Raw genomic sequence first — 13,327 nt, forward strand, 5'->3', positions numbered from 1 at the left:
GACTGGCCCAGCGCCTTCTAATTTGTGGCCTTGGATTAAGGCGCCACCAGACGCCTGGCAGAATCGATGACTTTATTTCCCTAAAACACTGACGTGGCGAGAAGCGGCTCGTGGGGTGCTTTTAATGCCATTCCAGCAGCGATCGGGTCGTATTGATTGCACCCGCGTGCGGCTACGTGCGTCTAGCAGGGGCTGATCTATTTGTGTCACTCTGGGATAGGACAGGGAGGTGGGGGGGGCTCCACCGGTGGGGTACGGAGCTCAGCCAATGGAGGATGCCAAAAACATCAAAACAACAATGTTTACAGATTACCCAAAGGGAAAGCAAATTACAACAATTATGCAGGCTTTGGGAATACTGATATAAGCGTACCTGCTAGTTCACCCGCAGACTCCTTTATATGAGGCGGGATCCCACGCAAAACAGCGAACTCAATTTGATTTGATGGCTAAACCTTCAGCAAAGGAAGGGATTTAAACAAAGGAGAGAACATGAAGCCCATGCAAATCAAGTCGAGTATGTCGGCTGTATAAGACGTTTTGTTGTTGTCTGATGACAAAAGCTACAAATCTTGATTTTTGAAGGAACTCTAAATGCCCTCTGTGTGAGATTCCAGCTGGATGCTTTCTCTGACAATTAGGACATAATTGAAAAGTACAATACAGTAATAAAAGGGATTTTTAGTGGCTAAGACATGTTAGTACATATCTTGACACGAAACACCAGCTATACAAAGTCTTATGCACACACAAATCATATTCTCAATCTTTCCTTGATGGTTAGAGGATTTTTTGGGGTATTTTTCTGACTTTTACTATTCATTAGATTACTAAAACACACCAATTCCATCCTCTACTAGCTTTAAGCAGGGAGGGAATTGGTACAAATGTTGTGTGTCTTAGGGATGACTTGGCCAAGGCTTGAACCTGAGACCACCCAGTCTCAGGGCAAGCACCCGACCCTAAGGCCACTGAGCTGGTCTGATGGCTAGAAGAGTGTGTCATGTCAAGTCATGTTTATTTGTATGTCCCTTAATCACAAGGAGTCTCAAAGGACAGCACACACCACAGACTGTTGCAAACTACAGACTATTATTTCACCATCCACTGAAAAATTACACGAGGGAAAGGAAAAACTCAAAAACCTCAACATGAGGAAAATGAAGAAACCGTGACCAGGCTGCAATGGATGTTTTATAACAAACAAAAAAAAAACAAATATAAAACATAAAACTATAAAGTATAATCCATCCATTCATTATCTGCACCGTTTATCGTCTGTAGGTTCGCGGGGGTGCTGGAGCCCATCCCAGCGTCCTCGGGCAGTGGGCAGGGGACACCCTGAACTGGTTGCCAGCCAATAGCAGGCCACACAGAGACAGACAACTCACTCGCCCATTCACACCGAGAGACAATTTGGACCAGCAAATTAACCTGACATGCATGTTTTTGGAATCAGGGAGGAAAACCAGAGTGCCCGGAAGAAAACCCACGCAAGCAGGGGGAGAATATGCAAACTCCACACAGAAAGATCCGACCTCATGACCCCAGAACTGTGTCGCGGACGCGCTAACCATTCAGCCGCCGTGCTGCCCATTAAAGTATAATATAAAATTTAAAAAAAAATAAAACAAAAAGGATGACCAGGTTGTGCTGTACTAGAATTAAGCGCTATTTCCCTCTGCTTGTACCAACACAAGGCGGCTGTCAAAGTGAGAAAGGAGCAGAGAACAATTTTATAGACAAACAATATTGATTTGAACAGAGGTCACAAACCTTTTTGATGCTGAGAGCTACCTTTTGTTACTGCCTGGCACAAAAAAGGGCTACCAGTTTCATATGCATTTCTAAAAAGATAACTTATGTTTTTATGTTGTTACCAGGTTGTAATTATTAGAAGTTGAGTTAAATAGGCTCAGTCAACCACTAAAACAACATGTTAGTTAGAAATCAAATTTTGGAGAAAATTACAATGATCTATCACTGGTGAGCTATATTTAGAACCTGTCGGCAGTCTATTCATGTGTTTTTAGGGGGCACCATGTTGGAGAACCCTGGATTAGAGTGATTAGGGGGCTGAATAAAACATTTTCTCCTTCCTGGGTGGGGCCTAAAAAAAGCTATTCAGAAGCACCTTGGATTTTCAGTAAAAATATCCATAACTGGCAGCACGTCGGCGCAGTGGTTAGCACGTGTGCGGCACAGTTCTAAGGTTCTGTGTGGGTTCAAATCCAGCTACCGGACTTCCTGTGCGGAGTTTGTATGTTCTCCCCGTGCTTGCGTGGGTTGCCTCTGGGCACTCGGGTTTCTCCCACATTCCAAAGACATGCATTTCAGGTGGATTGGCCGGTCCAAATTGTCCCTAGGTGTGAATGAGCGCGCAAGTTGTCTGTCCCTGTGTGCCCTGCAATTGGCTGGCAACCAGTTAAGGATGTCCCCTGCCCACTACCCCATGATTGCTGGGATGGGCTCCACCACCCCCGCGACCCTACTGAGGATAAGCGGTGCAGCTAATAAGATGAGATATCCATAACTTGAAATACTCAAAATACTGGAATATGCACCAAAATATATGCAGATTTGAAATCTTAGTAAATTTCTTTTCTGATTATGTGTTTGCCAAAAATCAACCAAGCCTTTCTGAGAAAGAAGGGCTCAAAGAAATGTAGCAACAGTCTTTGTTTGAAGAAAAATTCACAATTCTTTGGGCATTAGCTCCCAAACCAACTGACCCAAAATATAAAATTTGTAACTCCTTATCAACAGTGCACCAACTTCTTGAAAATCTAAATAGGCTTGTTTAAAAATTCCAGATTTTTTGGGGTAGTCTCTTATGAGCTGATTTTACGGAATAAATATTTTACTAAATCTGCAATTATGAATTTATTAAGTAAACAGTACTATACAAAAGGTACTACAATAAACAGTACTTTAAAAAAAGCCCGAAAATCATGAAAACTAAAGTCCATCCTGAAGCGACTGGAGACTTATTAGCTCTGTCGAAAGTGACTGTATGAACTTTCTATCTCATGGACTAACAAACATCATATCATGCACACTGTGCATTCACATTGATCTAACACAAGTCCATTTGCCTACATGCTGTTCAAGCAACTAGCCGCTAACAAAAAGCCAAATCACAGCCAACTGATCAGGCCATCATTAGTTAGGTGAATTTTGTTAAGGTCTGGCACACCTCCGTCCACCAGAGGGCATCTAATTGGTTAGTTATTGAGACAGGTGTGTTCAATAACCTCATGCCTTTCCCTAGTTAGCCTGACTCTTCATGACGTCACTTTGGACAGTACCCAGGGTTGGTGATTTTCATTCTCCACCATCAGCTTTTCCAGTCTTCCAGCTTTCTGATTTTTTATTTATTTTTTTATTTTTTTGGGGTTCAGACAGCTTTATTGTTGTTTTTGGCCATTGGTTTGTTTCGGGAGCCAAAACGGCTTAAAAAGGAAGCCGAAGTACAAAGTACTTTGGCACCTATATTTACATGTTTACCTCTGTGTTTAAAGAGCATAATGTAATATTAAGCACCTAATAGTGGTAAATATATATATATATATATATATCATTCATTCATAAAAACAATAGTGAGTTGAATTAAATAAAATTACATATAGATGTGCTTTTAATACTAGTAGGTGGAGAATTTTTTACTTATTCTACATGACATTAGGCTCATCTAGTGGGAGCTGACATGATTCGCCACTGCCTTGCTGCTACGGGTCCCCGAAGAACCAAAAACCTTTTTTATTGCGTGCAGGGGAAGTCTAACAAGGCTAGGAAAGTAAATGAGTAGTAAGACGTCAATTTGAGTCTCTGTAATTTGCATTGGTTTTTTGGGATTCCAGTTGCATGAAACAAAAAAAAGTGGCAATATTACATATTGTCCCTTTGAAGTAAAAAAAACCTGTGTTTCAGCCATCACTGCCACCATTGACATTTTAAAGCTCAATGCCAATGAGGAAGAAAAACAGCAAAGCACACTAATGCTTGACTGTCAGTAATGCTATGACAAAGGCAATTAATCATCCTGGGCAAACATTTGGCAATTTAAAGAACAGAAAAGCCGTTTACCCTTGTGGCATTGCAATCAGTTCCAGCTATAAGAGGGAAGCGCCTTATCACAGAAATCACGGGCCTTTGTTTGCTGCTGCCGTGACATATTCATGACTGGGGCCATAATAGTCAGATTCCTGTTCTGTCCCCCTGGGAGGGAGCAGAAATGGTGTCACATCCAATTACGGTGGCAGACTGTAGCAGTAAATCAAATGGCATGCAGCGATCTACAGAAATCAAAGGCGTGTGCTTGCCCGCACACTCGGTCTGGTTTTCTACTTGTCTGGTTAACATTCTGAACATCATATGGGGCTTTTCCGATGACTTTTATAGACGATGGTGCTTTTGAATTTGAAAGACTGAAGTCGCAAGATTACATTTGAACACTAAAAATAAAGGATTTCAAATTTTAGCTTCAAATTTAAATATTAGTTCATTGAGTGCTTTGCAAAAGTGTTCAAGGAGCGCACCCATAGGAGAAGATTATTTGATGAATTCATAGGCAATAAATAAGGGTGAAAATAATGGTCAGCTCGGCAAAGATTTCCTGTAAAAGCAAATGGACTGGCGATGTCAGGCCGATAGAAGATTGGATTTGGCTGCTTGGGGCGGTCAATAGTTGGGAGCTGCAGTACCAAATTTAGCCGCCTGAGGGCGTTAGAGGCCCCGTTAGAGTAGACTACACAAAAGCAGATATTTATCGATTTTGTTGGTATTTATTGGGGGGGCACTGACACGAAACCTAGCTTAAGACATTTGCAGAGTACTAGACTACAACAGTGTAAATGTGAACAGAAATCACATGCAAACACACACACACACACACACACAAATCAGGATTCAAATAGTAGTTTATATTAGATAAATAGATAGACAGATGGATAAATAGATACCTTTTATGCAGAATATCCACAAGGATCCGCTAGATACAAATTCACTTGTGACTCAATAAAATTGGCAAAGGCAGAAATCCCCTTGACTTTTTAAATTTTAAGAACGGTAAGATGAAAAATGATTGAAATGAGTCTAATATGCGTAGGAAAGTTGTAAAAGCAGTGAGTGTTTTATTGTCTTACTTTAACCATCCACCATGAGGAAAGAGAACTGCATGCCTCTGCATAGTCAGCATAGACATAGGTTACATACTAATTGTATTCTTCTCATCTATAGCGATTTTGAAAAAAAAAAACAGGACTCCTACAGATTAAGGCAAGTTTTAAAGACTTTTTAATGCCTTCAAATTTAAGACCAAGTTGACAAAAAAAACACAATTGAGAATAAAAAAGACACAAACATTTCTTGCACACAACACATCGTGCACATTACCTGGCACAACTTTTAGCTATGTCGCAAAATGTTTGTCGGATAGCCACTTTCATTAAATGTACACTTTCCCGTTGTCCAAAGTAAACATCTTTGTCCAACGTTACTGTGTATTGTGGGTAGACCAAAGACATGTGGCTGCTCTGAAAGGCCCGACTGAAACCACATCACCGTTTTGAAACTTCTGTTATTATGGTGACGCCATGTTGCCAGCAAAGTAAATTGGTGAATTGTTAAAACAGACAATTGATGAATTTTACCATTTTTTTTAATCCAAACAAATATAAATATTATTAACGTGTTCACATTTTTAAGACTTTTATAAATTTGATTTAAGACATTTTAATGCCATTTAAAGCCTTTTTCTTAGAACAATGAATTCAATGCCTTTTAAGAGTTTTCAGTGATCCGCGGAAACCCAGAAAAAAAATCCCAAAACTGTGAAGGTAAATAACACTTAAACACTCGTTTTTTAAATTTTATGTTTGCACAACAGGTGAGGCTGAGCCTCACTTGCCTCCCTTGAACACATCAACAAACGCCACATGTCTAAATAAACAGCGACATAATTGAGTTGTCACTTAAAGGTACAGCGTGTTCAAGCACAGGGGAAAGTTCACAGAAGGGTGTTTATATAAAAATTGCATTAATTTCTAAATACAATTGTAATGAAATATTGTTATTAATATGGATATAAAGTACGACGTATAAGTTAACAGTGATGTGAATGATACCTCAGTACTTTAAATATGTATGCTTTCATTTACTACAAAGAGACAAATTGTGAGCAAATACCTCTCTTCTGACCAGACAAAACAGTGATGGGTTTAGTTTCCAAATTGCAGCAACAACTTCTATTGGGAATTAATTACTGAGTGTCAGAGTCATGTTTTTTTTATTGCGAAAGGTCCATCCATCCATCCATTATCTACACCGCTTATCCTCAATGGGGTCGCCCATCCCAGCTATCTTCTGGTAGTGGGCAGGGGATACCCTGAACTGGTCGGCAGCCAGTCGCAGGGCACACAGAGACAGACAACTCGCTCGCTCATTCACACCCAAGGACAATTCGGAACGGCTGACCTGACATGCATGTTTTTGTAATATGGGAGGAAACCGGAGTGTCCGGAGGAAACGCAGGCACAGGGAGAATATGCAAACTACATACTGGAAGGTTCGATCTCATGACCTCAGAACTGTGGCGCACACACGCTAACCACTACGCCGCTGTGCTGCCCAGGTTAAGGGTCATAAGTATTAATATATCGTATTAATAGCCTATAAGAGTAACGGTCCCAATACTTTTCTCAAAATCATATTTCTTTGTACCTTCAATGTGTAAACTGCGGGCCATTGAGAGGGATAGGGTTAAATGCCATTATGATCATCCTGTAGCTGGCAGGCAAGACGTGATATCTCTCTTTTTGCCATTCCCCCCTCCGCCCTCCCCATTTTCCCTCGCCTCATAGCCACGTTCTCCGCGTGACAGAAAGCCTTTAGGGAGGTATAAGAGGTAGTTATGGGGGGAATGCAGCAGCCTCCGCAGTTTAATTGGAGATGTGTCACACTAAATAAATGGTGCAAAAACAAGCGCTGACTGGAGGCTTGAGGGAGGGGCCCTTGGGGATGCAGTCTGCTTTATTGGGCAGGAGCTTTGCACTGCTCCGGGGTGAAACGGGGCCAAGATGTCCTCCAAACGACGAGCCTGCTAAAAGACAACATCTCGATTGGGAAACATACCCAGTTCTTCGAAATCAAGTTTTCACTGCATGGGATAACTTCATGTGACATCCAATAGCGGGGAACTACTATGGGTACAGCAGGTATTTTAAAACAACAATGAAGCATCTTTTCCTCAATTCTTAAACATGCGAAATGTGAGGAAATTGTTCATGATATATTTGATCGGGTTATCCTAATTATTTTCAGAGGTAATGCAATTTGAAGACAGCATGTCTTATCTTTGTCATCCTTGGCTGTGATGTCATTGAAGGAATACCAGCAACCTTTAAGGCCAGTCCCCATATTGTTTTATGTCTTAATTAGTTGAAAAGGTAGTTTTTGTAGTTGTGTAGAGAATCCCTAGGCGTTGTGTCACAAGTGGATGCAGTAATAGTAAAACAAAGGACAAGCAGCCAAAAAGGGTCTAAACGGCAAGAATAACACCTGGAAAAACAAGAGGCTGGCCGACCAAAAACACGCAGTGAGCAGCCAGCCTAACCGGAAACCAAAAATGAAAAACGGCTACACCGACAAATATGAAGCTGGCCAATCATAAGCCAAAGTTAACGGCAAATTCGGCGCTTACGCCGGGACTTGCATAACTGTGCAGCCAACATGCGCCGTGATCAAACAAAATAGGAAGCCATAAGCAGTCGCAACACTAACGGGGAAATAGTCGAACAAAATTATACCAACCGCAACACACTCGGCGAAAAACACAAAGGAAAAGCTACAATCGACTACCTAAAAATAGGCAAAGGCAAACAAGGAACGCATGAAACCTACTCACGCAGCTTCCGGAGGTTGAAGCATGCAACCCAGACATAATAATCACGAGGCCCTGAGCGACAGGGTAAGCAAAGATCGAATTGCTTCAAGCAGAAATTAGTAACATGCAACCACTGTTTACTAGAATTGTCTGTTTTGGAGATGCCTCACATGTAGTGTTAATAGGATTCACCATATTGAAAGTGTTGTGTCCCTTTAACAATGTCACAGCCATAGAGGACACAAGCCGATTCATTTTAAGATTAAATTCCTCGGGTCTCCCAGCGCTGGAATACTTTGCAACATATTTGCATAATGGTTGGGATGAACACTTCACGTTCTGTGCCTAAAAAAAATACATTTGGGAATACCTTTAAATAAGTGCCCAGAAAAAAAGAAAAGGATGTCAAGGTGTCTGAGTTTTGGTCTGCTGGTTTGTAAAAGTCACCATCACAAACTTTTGTTTTCATTCAATTTTCCTGTTTAGTTTGGATGGAGATATCGCCCCACTCCCCTAAAAAATGCGAAGTCACGGATATTTGAAAATAAAAAGATATTAAAATGTTAGATTAATTGTTAAAGTGCTTTCTCGTTTCACAATTTTCAGATTTTCTTTTTGAAATCGCTGAATTTTCACATTATGTTATGAATACTCTGAATGCAATCAGCATGTAACGTATGACTGTGGTAACTGTCAGATGCAGAGGGAGGCATGTCATTCTCCTATCAGCCTTATGGTGACGTGCATAGTTTGAGGTGTCCTTGAAAGGTTTAAGATGAAATACTTTCGATATTATTTATGTGTTAACAATACCCAACAGAGTTTGAAGATCCTTTATCTTTTTTTTTACTGTGCCTATCTGCTTTAATCTTACTTTTATCATCGGTGTTCTGACCATAGAGCGCATGAGCCTGGAGGAAAGGAGGCGGGGGGATCTGGGGTAGGAGAGTGATTTCCCACTTGGCATGCTCGAAGTTTTCTTATACTTTAGGATAAAAAATGAAATTAAGAAAAGGACTGTTTGAACTACAGTCCAAATACCATCCCATTCATCCATCCATTATCTGCACTGCTTATCCTCAGTAGGGTCGCAGGAGTTCTGGAGCCCATCCCAGCTAACTTCGGGCAGTGGGCAGGGGAGACCCTGAACTGGTTGCCAACCAGTCGCAGGGCACGCAGAGACAGACAACTCACTCGCTCATTCACACCTAGGGACAATTTAGATCGGCCAATTAACCTGACATGCATGTTTTTGGGATGTGGGAGGAAACCCGGGTGCCCGGAGTAAATCCACGCAAGCACGGGGAGAACATGCAAACTCCACACAGGAAGGTCCAATCTCCTGACCTCAAAACTGCCGCACACGCACTAACCACTGCGCTGCCGTGCTGCCCCCAAATACCATCCTGAACCTCAAAAAAGGTTTTCTCGAGTGCGTCTATTAAAGACACGTACATGCACGCGCCATACAAGCAGCTTGACGGAGGCTGGAATGATAATATCAGCCAAAAGATGGCATCAGCAAGTAGAATATTTTGAAGCTGTTGACACCACCTTCAAAGATAGAAAAGCACCATAGGGCTATTTCCACTAGAGGTAGAAATTCTGAATTGCACTTAGGGCCTAAATGCCTTAAAATGCTGAATTCTATCTCCGAGCCAGATATTACCAATCCTGGTATAAGGTATATTATCTTGGTCCTGGTTTATGAGCCTAAATCTTTCTAATTATTGTATTCCAGGATCTTTGCCAATTGCATTAGGATCATCTGGATAGAAGTATCGATAACAAGAGGATATATTCGCCAGCCAGTCGACTTTGCACATCCTCATCCTTCCCAAACGGTCTCATACTGTCGCAGGGGGAGTGACTTTGTGTAACCCCGGCACCGTCTGCGAGGGCACAGCTGAGGGCGGCATCTGCCTGGCTGAACTGGTAGCGGAAGCATGGGACCCCGCCACCCCCATCAGCTCTGCCAAGCCACCAGGCCGAGGGGGAAGCCCCAGTGGCAGCTGGGTAGGGTGGGGCGGCCAGCTGTGGAGCAGCAGGATGGCGATTTAGAGATGCCGCTAAAACCTCAACAGCACACGAGGCATCCAAGTACGTTTGTTAAAGGTAGGCAGCAAAATAAAAAGAATACTCTTAAGATCACGAGTAGGCACATCTGGTGTGCCATCTGTAACATTCCCACCCGAGTGACAGGTAGTCCCTCTCACTCTGGACTCAGAGGGAGCATTCAGGTAATTCTGGACACACTACACATGCAGACGAGTGGGGCCAAGTCATTAGTGACGAGGAAATGAAAAGGGCGACAATTAGATCACATTATTTCAAATAATCTACACATACACGAATGAAGCCATAATATTATGAAGTAAATAAGGAGAGGTATAATTTTGGCTGAGTAAAGCAAAAGTAAAATAGAACAGCAATGAAAAATATCAGTTGAATTAGATCTAAAGACGCTGGCTGTACACAAACACAATTCAATTTGGAGTCACTGTGATTGGTGTCTTCTAATTTTACATTAGTCTTTAAAGCAGGGGTCTCAAACTCAATTCACCCGGGGATGCCGGAGCCAGCGTCTGGGTGAGGTTAGTCTAAACCTGGATTTTCCACAAAAAAGTTTGGATAAAAATATTACTGTTTTTAAATAGAATGTATTTGAAATTCCTCGCACAAAATAAGATAACAATAAAAATCTATATGAAAATTAATCTATTTATCCTTAGTATTTTTTAATTACTTATAGGTAGAGACATTTATTTTTATTTTACATACCATGAGCCTTACCTAAAGGGAGCTCACATGTTTTTTGTTTTACTGGATAAAAGTCTTAACACTAAAAGGCACTAAATATGACACACATTCCACATGAGTATACCTTTATCTATTAGGTAGAGCAGATTTTAAAATGTAAGGCTTGGCTCAATTAAAGCTTTCAAACTAACTGACTTAGGACAATTTAAAGCTTTAATTCTGTGAAATAAACAAGTAGGTTTGAGAAAAAAAATAATCTTGAAAAGTAAGATATAAACTTAAATTCAGGAGTTAACCTCATTCAATTGTTGACTAGTGTAAAAGCCTTAGCTCCAAGTTTAATAATTGAAAACTAACTTAGACAAGGACCTGAAAAAGTCGCATGGAACCCACTTTAATAAATTGGAAATATATGGTGAAAAGTAAAGACATTACGTAAACAGGAGTTAAATCTGTAATTCTATAACAAGTGAGAGGCTTTAAAAAATGTTATTAGGCAACAAAAACCATTCTACCAGAATGGAATCAACGTAGCAATCCAAAACAAGATCAAACCTAAAAATGAAAAGTGCCAAAGTATATCAAAGACTCCTCTGGTTTATTATCAGAATGTACAGAATTACATTACCATGACACAATTGTGAGCGCTGTGTGAATAGGAATGCAAAATATATAAAAAAAAAAAACAACAGCAATATACATAAAATTGCCCTCTAAACTGCTGTACATGTACATGGGACGCATCATCAAACAAGCAAATGGCAGCAACCTGTACAAGCAGCCCGAAATGTGACACGAACATGATGCTTCACTTGTTATGATACATTGTGTGACAGCCGTTTAAATTCACAGACGACACCACTTCAAAGACAACAGCCTAAAACGTACTCCAATGACGGAAAACCTTCCAGCATCGTTAATGGCGACACATTGTCGGGAATTTTATTCATTTAATTCACGGGCGTTCGACGGGCGAAGGAGGAAGGCGGCCACGATGAAAAGAGAGGGGGAATAAAATATGGAAAATTACAGTCGTTTTTACTGAAATGCAGATGTAACAGTTGGTTGGATCCCTTAACCACTAGGGTTGTAGGGGGACCATTCCCAGTGGTGTGTCTTGGGAAAGTACAGCCTGGTGGCACCCATCCCTCACCAGGCCAACATGTTTCCACGAACCGGTGACATGTTCACGTAAATTCCTCTTTAAAAACATATGGTTTAATATATTAATAAGAGAACTTCCGGGGACAACAGTCTTAATTGTAAAAAAAAAATCTTAGTGGTAAAAAACTAAAACAAAATGAGAATAAAATCAGAGCAAGGGAACTGTTTTGTTGTAACATTTACTCCATTTTAGTGCACAGCAGTACCTGAAACTGTGGATTACTCACAGATAATAATGAAGATTTTCATGGTTAAAAAAAATAACCTAAATTTTAAGATTTAAAAATTGTGTTCCCACAGCATTATTTGAGGGTGTCAGTATGTGCACGTAACAATACCATTCCCGACTACTGCCTTGAAATAGAACAAGTTATTGGTCGGATCCTAGATAAGTTTATTTGGTTTTCAATATTGGACAAATGCGAAGGAGATTGCATAGGATGCCAGTTCCTTATTTTGTCTCACTGTTGTTCTCTATTTTGACTATTATGTCATTGTCACCATCGGCCAATCATGTTTCTGCGGCAGTAGCTCAGGAGGTAGAGCGCCCGTCTTGGGATCAAGAGATCGCAGTTCGAATGCCACCGTGTTACATGTCGAAGTGTCCTTGGGTAAAACACTGAACCCCTAATGCCCCCAATAAGCAGGATGGCGCCTTGCATGGCTGCACGGCCGCTATTGGTGTGTGACTGTGTAAATGTGAAGCACATTGTAAAGCGCTTTGGGAAGTCTTCATTGACTTGAAAAGCGCTATATAAATGCAGATCATTTTATTTCATGATATTCACACCCTTTAGGGCTGATCTGGTATTTTTCCAAGCTTGAAGATTTAATAAAAGAAAAAAAGGCTTGGTGGAAGGCTTTAGGTAGGGATGGGATGCTCTTATCTGAAAGCCCCTTTCCCGGTCCGAGTTTCAAGTTCAAAAGCTATTGGGTTTTTTTTAGTGCCTTATTTTGAATGTCGACTAAAATTAAGACATAACACTTGATCACCAACAATAACTAAAAATGTTTTTCCTTCATACAAAAATGTTCATAGTTCTTATTAACCCATATAATTTCCCAATTTTCTTATCAGCGTGGCCACTTACTATTTTACCCACAACCGAAAGCATTACTCGGGCCTCTTGCTCATACAGTGAGCTAGATACGCTAAATCCACTTTGGCCACAAAGTATTTTGCTTTTTTGTCTGTTAAAAGTTGGCACAGTTTATTAAGTCCAGCATTTAAAAAAAATAAAAAATAAACTGTCTTGTCCAGGGGTCCCCAACCACCGGGCCATGGAGCTGTACCATGCCGCATACAAATAAACAATAAGTTTCCTATTTCTTTAACCTAGTATTATTGTACTGAAACCATCACATTCACACAGATCTTGAACCGAGGCTTTGTAGGTGAGTTTGAATTAAAATTGGCTTTGTTCGCACGGGCGGGCACCGTTTCAAATGGTAAATCCTAAATGAGTTATTCATAACGGGACACTGTGTATTATTTAGCACCTCCTAGTAGCAAAAAAAGAT

Source organism: Urocampus carinirostris, chromosome 1, assembly GCF_059441175.1.
Source record: "Urocampus carinirostris isolate Australia breed hairy pipefish chromosome 1, RoL_Ucar_1.0, whole genome shotgun sequence".
NCBI lineage: Eukaryota > Metazoa > Chordata > Actinopteri > Syngnathiformes > Syngnathidae > Urocampus > Urocampus carinirostris.